The 9,697-nt window shown below is 45.2% G+C and overlaps 1 pseudogene; it reads left to right on the top strand.

Annotated features, from left to right (window-relative positions):
• The first annotated feature begins 983 nt into the window (after nucleotides 1–983).
• Nucleotides 984–8,267, top strand: LOC136393212 (kinetochore protein Spc25-like; annotated as a pseudogene).
• The last annotated feature ends 1,430 nt before the right edge of the window (nucleotides 8,268–9,697 follow it).

The following is a 9,697-nucleotide window of genomic DNA, read 5'->3' as shown; positions in this document are numbered from 1 at the left end:
GAAAATTCAAAACACATAAAATCATAGTCTCCAAAGAACACAGCAACACTGCTGATAATTCCAAATTGTCTTAAGTATAAAAGTAGATATACTAACATAATGAGGAAAGCATTAAGATCAGTCCAAGGCTACTTACCTCAAAGGTTCTAAGTTTTGGAGACTTGGTTCTAGTGATGTCTAATAGTAGTTAGGATCTAGGGCTTTGTTAAGAGCAGAAATCTAATGTGGATGGAGTATGAAGTTAAAAGGTTGTCAAATGTTGGAGAGGAAAATTAGAAAAATAACAATATCTCAGTTATAGAAGTACTGAAGTTGTAGAAAAGTTCTCTCTAAGAAAGGAAATGGTTACAGGAAAATAAAGTAAAATTTAGTTTCAAGACAGAAACTCCAATACAATTAATAACAAGAGTGGTTACACTGATTCCAAAGTGTTGTTTTTCAGTTCTTATAAGTAATTTGTGCTGAGTTTGGTAGTAAAATGGTCACAGCTATCACATAGACTTTAAAAAGTCTGGATTTTTAAAAAAATGAGGTCCAGCAAGAGTAAAAAGTATAGCCAATATACATGTATAATTAGTGACAAATTGAAGTGGACATGAGTCTTGTAATGCCAGTGACCAAGGCCAGGCAGGTTCACACTGGATTTGGGCAGACAGCAGAGAAACTGCAGAGCTGGAAAGGGTTGGGCCATTCCCATTCAATAGAGTCTTGCAAGGGCAGACAACACGAGAAAAGAGGCAGGGAAACTGCTTCTCAGGCAAACAAACAGCAAAATGACCCCTCACAGTGGTGAGCAGGCAATCCACAATCCACCATTGGCCTGAGGGCAAGCACTTGTAGCCTTAGATAGACTATACACACATGGCGCTGCCATGTAATCACACACTAATCAGGCAAAGTACAAGCAAGCCTAACACAGCTGTTTTCCCAACAAGTCTTCAAAGATATTCTGCAAGAAAAATATTATGCTAGCAATTAAGTCCATGACTTGTATGGGGAAGGTGGTAGGTCTCAAGCCACCCAGAGAAGCATTGTCTTACACAATGGTAGAGAATGAACTGACACCGTTAGATAAAAACATAAATGAATTTTGGAATAAATTCAAAAGCAATTATCAGTGATGTAAGGTATTTTTCCCCACCGAGAAGGAAGGAAGGGGCGTAGCCACCAAGTGTGGAATAGTAAAGGCTTTATTTAGTACAGAGCATTTCTCAGATGAGATTCACTGGCCCAGAAGATGGAAGTTAGGAAAATTGCGTATGGAGAGATCGCGTGGGCAAATTTAAAGGGGTCGTCTAGGGAAGTCGGGCCAATATGACATAGGGAAATCTCACTGGCTGACAGTCAGTTGCTTTTTTCCCAAGGACTCCTGGGAAGTTTCTTTTGGTGTGCTTGGTTGTCGGCGGTCTTAGCCAAAGTTCCCGGGTTCCTCACATGACCTTCCCCCATTATCCACTGACCTTACATTCCAATCTTTTTGTGCCACTTATTTGTTGGGCTACTTCCTACTGATTAGGGGCATCGTGGGGAGGGGGAGATCGGAAAGTGGTGGTTTTGAGGGGTGTCAGGAGGAACATCCATTTGGCCATGAGTTGAGAAACTTTGCTGGTGTGGTTCTGTAAGAATTTAAAAAAGAGGGGCAAATATGAGTTATACGCTGACAATTAGAAGGAGATTTAGGTAAGATAGGGGCAGCCCAGGTCAAAATAGGTGGCTGCCATTCGGAGTTAAGCAGGTTGTAGGAGAAGAGATTTTTGCTTAATTTTTCTTGCAGACAGTTGAGGAGATCGAAGCTTCTTTCATCAGGCCAGTCTTACTGAACAGCATTGCTCCCTGCTTCAGCTCACTCTGGTGGCTGGTTCCCAGTGGGAGGGACAGGAGCAACTGGAGGGTCTGCATGGCCCAATCTTGAGCTGCAGACGAGTAAGGCCCAGTGGTTCTGACTCCCAGAAATCCTGTATGGGAGCAAGTTTGAGGTGAGAGACCTGATATCAAGGTGTTTGCCCTAGGAGCTTAGCTGCAGTAGGAGTAGTCAGTATTACCGTATGGGGTCCCGTCTATCTGGGCTGTAGGGAGCTGGGCTGGAGCTCCCTTAGAAGAACCCTGTCTCCTGGCTGGAGGGAACCATCGGGTGTGCTTCATCTGGACCCCCTATGGGAGGAAGGGTCCAGTCCGCGTGTTCCCTGAGAAGATGGCAGAGTAAAGACAGAAAGAGGAGGGGGTTGACAGGTAAGTTGTAATTGATTAGGAATGGTCTACCATAAAGCAGCTCAAAGGGGCTGAGTCCAGCGGGGTTTCATGGGGTTGCCCTGATTCTAGTGAGTGCCAAGGGGAGGAGGTTTGTCCAGGAGAGTCTGGTCTCAATGGAGAGTTTAGTTAGCTGACTCTTCAGGATGCCATGGGCCCTTTCCACCTTACCCGATGATTGAGGGTGATAGGGTATGTGGAGCTTCCAGGTGATGTTGAGAGAGGTGGCGACCTGCTGGACTATCTGGGCAGTGAGGGCCGGGCCGTTGTCTGACTGGATGGTAGTCGGCAGTCCAAACCACGGGATGATGTTTTCAATGAGAATGGAGGCAACGGTGTCTGCCGTCTCTCGAGAGGTGGGAAAGGCTTCTATCCATCCTGAAAAGGTGTCAACAAAAGTTAAGAGATAACGGAGTTTTTTGTGAGGGGACATATGAGTGAAGTCAGTCTGCCAATCCTGGCCTGGCATGTGCCCCCTCAGTTGATGAGTAGGAAAGTGGGGGTGGAGTCCCCCTTGCGTAGAGGTTTTGGAACAGGCAGCACATGCTGCGTGTACCTTTTCGATAGTCTGCTGGAGGCCTGGGAAGAAAAAGAGTGGTTGTAAGAACCGATAGAGAGCTTTTGGCCCTATGTGTAAGGAACAGTGGATATCAGAAAGGATAGTTTCAGCCTGTCCTTTTGGTAAGGCAATTCTATCTCCAAGAAATATTCATCCCTGGTTGTACACATCCCCACCCTTTCTGAGGAGGGCCTGTTCTTTCTCAGGAGCATAGGAAGGTTTCAAGGAGGTGGAGATAAACATGAGAGGAGAGGGGGAGGCTTCCAGGGTGAGGTTTTGAGCCGTTGCATTGGTCCGAGAATTTCCCAAAGCCACCGGGTCTTGAGAGGTTTGATGGCCCCTACAATGTACCACAGCCACCTCAGCGGGAAGCTGTAATGCCTGCAAAAGTTTAGAAATGAGGGTAGCATTGATTATGGGGAGCCCTTGGTAGTGAGGAAGCCCCTTTCCTACAGAGGGCAGAGTGGCTGTGGGGGATAAGAAAAGCATATTTAAAGTCAGTATATATAGTTATGTATTTTCCCTGGGCCAGAGGTAGTGCCCGTGTGAGGGCAATCAGCTCTGCTTTCTGGGAGGTGGTGCCCTCTGGCAGCTGTTGAGCTTCTAGGGTGGAGGAGGTGGTGACCACTCTGTAGGCTGCCCATCATTGTCCGTTGGGTCCTGTACAGAGCTCCCATCTACAAAGAGTATTAGATCTGGATCTTTTAAAGGAGAATCTGATAATCCATCTCGAGGTCTGCTGAGGAAATCTATTAGTTCCGTACAGGAGTGGGTGGGCTCTGGAAATGTCGCTGGAGCTGGCAGTAGAGTGGCTGGGTTGAGTCGGGGAGAGGGTAAAAGAGTGACTGAAGGGTTTTCGATGAACAGGAGGTAAAATTCTTGTAGGCGGAAAGGACTTAACAGAGAAAGAGATTTGTGTGAAAGGAGGTCAGTGAGCCTGTGGGAGGAGAAGTGATGAGTTGGGAAAGGGTGAGCTTAGTAGCCTCCTTGGTGAGTTCAGCTGCTGTGCCCAGTGCCCGGAGGCAGGGCTACCAGCCTTTGATGGTGGTGTCCAATTGTTTAGAGAGATATGCCATGGGGCGGTATGTAGGCCCCACAGGTTGAGTTAACATACCAACAGCATTACCGTGCTTTTCATCAGTGAAAAGATGGAAGGGGCATCTGGATTCGGGTAAAGTGAGAGGGGGAGAGGAGTTGAGGGTGTCTCGAAGGGTACAGAAAGCTCTTTTGACGGTATTGGGGATGTGAGAGGTCCCATGGGAGTTTCTTTTGCAGCCTCGTAGAGGGGTTTGGCTAAGAGCAAAACTGAGAATGCAGTGTCTAAAGAAGCCTGTTAGACCAAGGAAAGAAAGAATCTGATCAGCAGTGGTAGGTGGTTGGAGACTGCGGATGGTCTGAGTTCGATCTAGGGTGAGACCTCGGGTGGTGGGAGTCAAGGCGATGCCCAGATAGACTACAGACTGAGAGTAAAGTTGAGCCTTAGTAGGGGAGACATGATATCCCTTCATGGCAAGAAAGTTAAGAAGGGTGGCTGTGTGTCTTCTTGAGGCAGACAGGGAGGGACTGCAGAGAAGTAGGTCATCTACATATTGTAAGAGAGTACTAGTCTTGAGATTGCATGTAGCTAAATCTCAAGCCAGCCCCTGTCCAAACAGGTGTGGGTTGTCTCTGCACCCCTGGGGCAGGACAGTCCACGTAAGCTGCTGGGCTGCATTAAGTGTCCGGATCAGTCCAAGTAAAGGCAAACAGAAAGTAAGAGTCAGGGTGAGGAATGGTAAAGAAGGCATCCTTGAGATCTAGGACCGTGAAGTGAGTGGTGTCTGATGGAATGTGTAAGGATTAGGGACTACAGGGTGGAGGGGAACTACTGCCTCATTGATTAAGCGTAAATCTTGGACGAGGTGATAAGATCCTGAAGGTTTTCGAACTGGAAGGATGGGGGTATTGCAGGGAGAGTCCATAGGGATGAGTAAGCTTTGGTTTAAGAGGCGGGTAATTATTGGTTTAAGTCCCTGGTGGAGACTTGCTGAAATAGGGATTTGGGGTCTAGATGGGAATTGGGAGGGATTCTTTAAGCGGATGTGTACAGGTGGGTGGTGGGTTGCTACCACAGGGGTAGAAGTGTCCCAGACCTGAGGGTTGACAACATTTGGTGGAATAGGAGGTGTGACCGGGTTAGGGTGATCTGTGGTAGTGGGAGAGTCTTCAGTCAGGAGTGGTAGGAGTAGGTGGGAAGATGTTGTCAGCTGGATAGTGGCTCCGAGACTGTGTAGAATGTCCCGACCCAGAAGGGGTACAGGGCACGATGGCATGACTATGAACGAGTGTGAAAAGGGGATTCTGTCCAAACTGCATGTTGGAGGTGGCATGTGAAGAGGAAAAGAAGGGGTCCCATCCACTCACATAACCGAGACCTATGAGGGAACTAGAAGTCCAGAGTATGAAGGCAAAACAGAGAAGGTAGCACCCGTGTCCACAAGAAATGATATAGACTTACCCGCTACCTATAGCATCACCCGTGGCTCAGAGAGAGTAATGAGGGTCTCCGAGTCCGGGCCACATCAGTCGTCTGCGAGGCCTAGGAATTCAAATGATGGGCCCGCCTGGCTGGCTTGGCCTCCCATCTGAGCAGCCTGTCCTCCACATAGAGACGTCGAGGATGAGCCTGCTTCCAAAAGGGGACAATCGCTCTGCCAGTGACCGGGCTGCTTGCACTTAGGGCAGGGCTTAGTAGGCAGCCTCAAGCAGGGGCACTGCTGGGACCAGTGACCCTCCTTGCTACACTTAAAGCAAGCTCCTGGTGGGGATCCTCTTGGCGGCATGGACTTAGGTCGAGCACCCTCTGTGCCTTGCCCTTGTTGCTCTGTCGGCCTTAGGGCTGCCACAAAAGCCTGGGTTTGGAGTGATACCTTCTGCTGCATGCGGGCCCAGCATTCAGCCTCAGCCTGTTCCTCTCCACTGTTAAAAACCTTAAATGCCATGTTCATCAAGTCTTGGATAGGGGTCTGGGGGCCCTCTTCCACCTTTTTAAGTTTCTTCCAAATGTCCGGAGCCATTTGGGAAATGAAGTGAGCAGCTAGTACAGTGGCCTCGGCATTGGAGGCAAGATCTAAACAAGTATGGAGGACCATAGTGTCAGTGAGGCGATTTAAGAAGAGAGCCGGATTTTCCTCAGGTCCTTGAGTAATTTTCCTTAATTTGTCATAGTTAACTACCTTTTGTGCTGCATCCTGCATGCCAGCTACAAGACATTCAATCATTTGGTCTCGTTGTCTCCTACCTGTTTGTTCCATCTGGTAATTCTAGTTGGGGTCCATGTCAGGGACCACCTCTGGGCCCACCGGCATTTGAGAGTTTGAGGTATGGACCTTATCTGCATGAGCTTGCACCACCATCCAGATTCGGTTCTGTTCATCAGGGGTAAGGGTAGAAGACATAATAATATAGAGATCATGCCAAGTGAGGTCATATGCCTGAGTGAGATATTGGAATTCCTTGGTATAGTTGGTAGGATTAGAAGAGTAGGAGCCCAAGCACTTTTCAATTGCAGACAGATCAGAGAGGGAGAAAGGCACATGAACTTGAACAGCTCCTTCTGCTCCAGCCACCTCGCAGAGAGGGCATAGGAGGTTGGCTTCCTCTTGTGGCCTGGAGTGAGATCGGGTGTGAGTGCTGACTGAGAGGAGAGAGAGAGACCAGCATTTGCAAGTAGGGAAACAGGATCTAGCAAAGAGGGGGGAGGAGTCTGATAGGACCGAGGGAGTCGAGGGAGTATTGCAGGAGGGGAAGCAAATTCCTCAGGGGAGTTGACAAAGGAGGAGAGATCTGGAGCGGAGGGTTTAGCTGAGGTTTCTCTGACCAAAAGGACCTGCATTGTAGAGTAGCCAGCACAGAATTTAGGACAAGAATGCAGATGCCAAAACCCCTGAATATTAGAGATGTCTGACAACTTTCCAGCCTCCTGACAATAGTTCCATAAATCAGTAAAGATGTTAAAATCGAAAGTCCCTTCCTGAGACCACTTGGTCTGGTTATCCAGTGGTTATTGTGGCCAGGCTACGCTGCAGAAGAAGATTAGTTTCTTCTTTTTTAGGGAAGGATCAATGTTTGAGAGGTTCTGGATAAGGCACCCCAGGGGTGTTTTAGAGTCAGGTTTGGATCCCTTTGCCCCCACAGCTGCTCTCAGTTCTTAGAGTGCTCAGAGATGCGTATCAGCATCCCAAAACTCAAGTTCTAGCCACGGACGGATAAGGTAAAGTGGGTGTGCTCTGGACGTCTCCATGGGCCCACACTCACTCGGAATGGAAAGAAGTTCCTGATGCAGCTGCAGTTTCAGACAGGGATTCTCGGAGGAAAAAACTGAGGTGGGGGGGGGGGAGGGCTGGAGGTGGAAAACTCACTGCACTGTGCGCAGAAGTGGGTGGAAGGTTGGAGATCCCGGTTCTTTCTCGGAGGGGAAGAGGAGAGGAGTGGTCCTTGCAGACTTCAAACTCCTGCCGGGTTTCAGCACCAAAATGTAAGGTATTTTTCCCCTTCGAGAAGGAAAGAAGGGGTGTAGCCACCAAGTGTGGAATAGTAAAGGCTTTATTTAGTAAAGAGCATTTCTCAGCTGAGATTCACTGGCCCAGAAGATGGGAGTCAGGAAAATCACATATGGAGAGACCGTGTGGGCAAATTTAAAGGGGTCCTCTAGGGAAGTCGGGCCAATATGACATAGCAAAATCTCACTGGCTGACAGTCAGTTGCTTTTTTCCCAAGGACTCCTGGGAAGTTTCTTTTGGTGTGCTTGGTTGTGGGCAATCCTAGCCAAAGTTCCCAGGTTCCTCACGTGACCTTCCCTCATTATCCACTGACCTTACAAGTGCTACTTCCTGTTGGATGGTGGGACTAAGAGATACCGACAAGGACATCAATAAAGCCTTTTCAGAAAAGCTGTCTGTGAAATTAAAGGAAGAAGAACGAATGGTTCAGATGTATCTAGAATATCAAAATCAGATCTGCAAGCAGAGTCAGCTCATCCAAGAAAAGAGAAAACTTGTTAGAGATGATTGTTGAAGTAAATGGCAAAAAGGAGAATTTAGAAGTACTGACTGCAAATATCCAGTATCTTAAGGAAGAATATACTAGGAAGAAGGAAACTATTTCCACTGTTAAAAGAACTAGTGAAGAGAGGTTGGAAATGCTACAGAAATCTGTAGACGTGTATATAGATTGACTTGGAGTAGAAATTTAAAAAATGTGTGGTGATTAACTTCAGTTTATATTCAATAATATTGACCCTAAGCATCCTGTTAGCCCATTTATGTTTTGCCTGTACCTCAATAAAGCAAGGGATTATGAAGTGTCAGATAGTGCTCCTCATCTAGAATGCCTAGCAGAATTTCAGGAAAATTTAAGGAAGACCAAAAATTTTTCAGCCTTTCTTGCCAGTGTTCAGAAAGCTTTTAGTACTATGGTTTAAAATTGTTTGTTTTTCTTCCCTATTGTGTATCTTTTGTAAAAAAAAAAAAAATTCTCATTATCCAAAGTCTGCCTATAATCCTTTCGTATTTTTAACATTTCTGTGTGGTTTATTTCTTTAAAGCATTTTAATCAAAATGTTAGGAAATAAAAAAAATCACATCTGTAGAAATTACTTATTTTTAAAATCAAAGATAATTTTTATTTTGAAATAATTTCAAACTACCATAAATTTGCAAAACTAATACAAGTATCTTCACCCCCCCAAGACATTTGAAAGTTGCTGTAATGATGTCTTATCACCACCTAATGATTCATTGTGTAAATTCTACAACAAGGATATTATTGTATGTAAAGACAATAAAACATGAAAATCAGAAAATTAACTTTGATACATGATTAATGTCTAATTTGTAGATCTTATTCAAGTGTTGCCAATAATCTTAATAATGTTGTTGAGAGAGAAATGCACCAGTCTCAGGTCATCTGTGTTTCTTTCTATCTCTTTTTTAGTCTCCAGTCTGGAACACGTCAGTTTTCTTAGACTTTCACGATCTTGAGACATTTGTATATTGCATAAGCAATTTTGTAGAACATTTCTTAATTTGGATTTATTTAATTTATCATCATTAGTTTCAGATCATGTGTTTTGGGCATATTTGTCACAGGTATGATACTGAAGTTTTTGCCCTGCATCTTTTCAGGTCCCACATGATTTCAATTTTCTTATTATTTGAGGAATTAACTTCAGTTGCCTGATAAATAAAATCAATGAATGTGTATTTTATTCTTTGTGAAATTACTATTTCTTTATTAGAGTAATAATTTTGATGAAAGGTAAATTAAGGCAATATAAATACACTGTATCTTTTCCTTTTTTTTTTTTTTTTTTTTGGTGAGAGGAAGGGAGGCAGAGAGACAGACTCCCGCATCCCGCATGCACTTGGACCAGGATCTACCTGGTAGGCCTACTAGGGGGTGATGCTCTGCCCATCTGGGGCCATTGTTCCATTGCTCAGCAACGGAGTGCATTTTGTTAGTACATGAGGCAGAGACTGCAGAGCCATCCTCACCACTGGAGGCCAACTTGCTTGAATCAATCAAGCCATGGCTGAAGGAGGGGAAGAGAGAGAGAGAAAAAGTGGAGGGGTGGAGAAGCAGATGGTAACTTTTTTTGAATGCCTTGACCAGGAATCGGATATTCTGTTTCTTATAAACTTTAATCTCCATCAATTTTTCCTAATTGAATGAATCCTTTTATGATGGTTACCTAATATACTTATCTAATGGCAATATTATTTCTACAATTGTTGTATTTTTATCACAAGGATTATCTTCATTCATTTATACCAGTATGAACTCATGAACTTTATTCAATAGGTTATTTTGATGCACAAATTGTTCTAGGTCTTATTCAGTAGGCACCTCTTC

The sequence above is a fragment of the Saccopteryx leptura genome, chromosome 2, assembly GCF_036850995.1.
Source record: "Saccopteryx leptura isolate mSacLep1 chromosome 2, mSacLep1_pri_phased_curated, whole genome shotgun sequence".
Lineage (NCBI taxonomy): Eukaryota > Metazoa > Chordata > Mammalia > Chiroptera > Emballonuridae > Saccopteryx > Saccopteryx leptura.
Note: the sequence above shows the minus strand (reverse complement) of the source record. Positions and strands in the feature narration are given on the sequence as shown.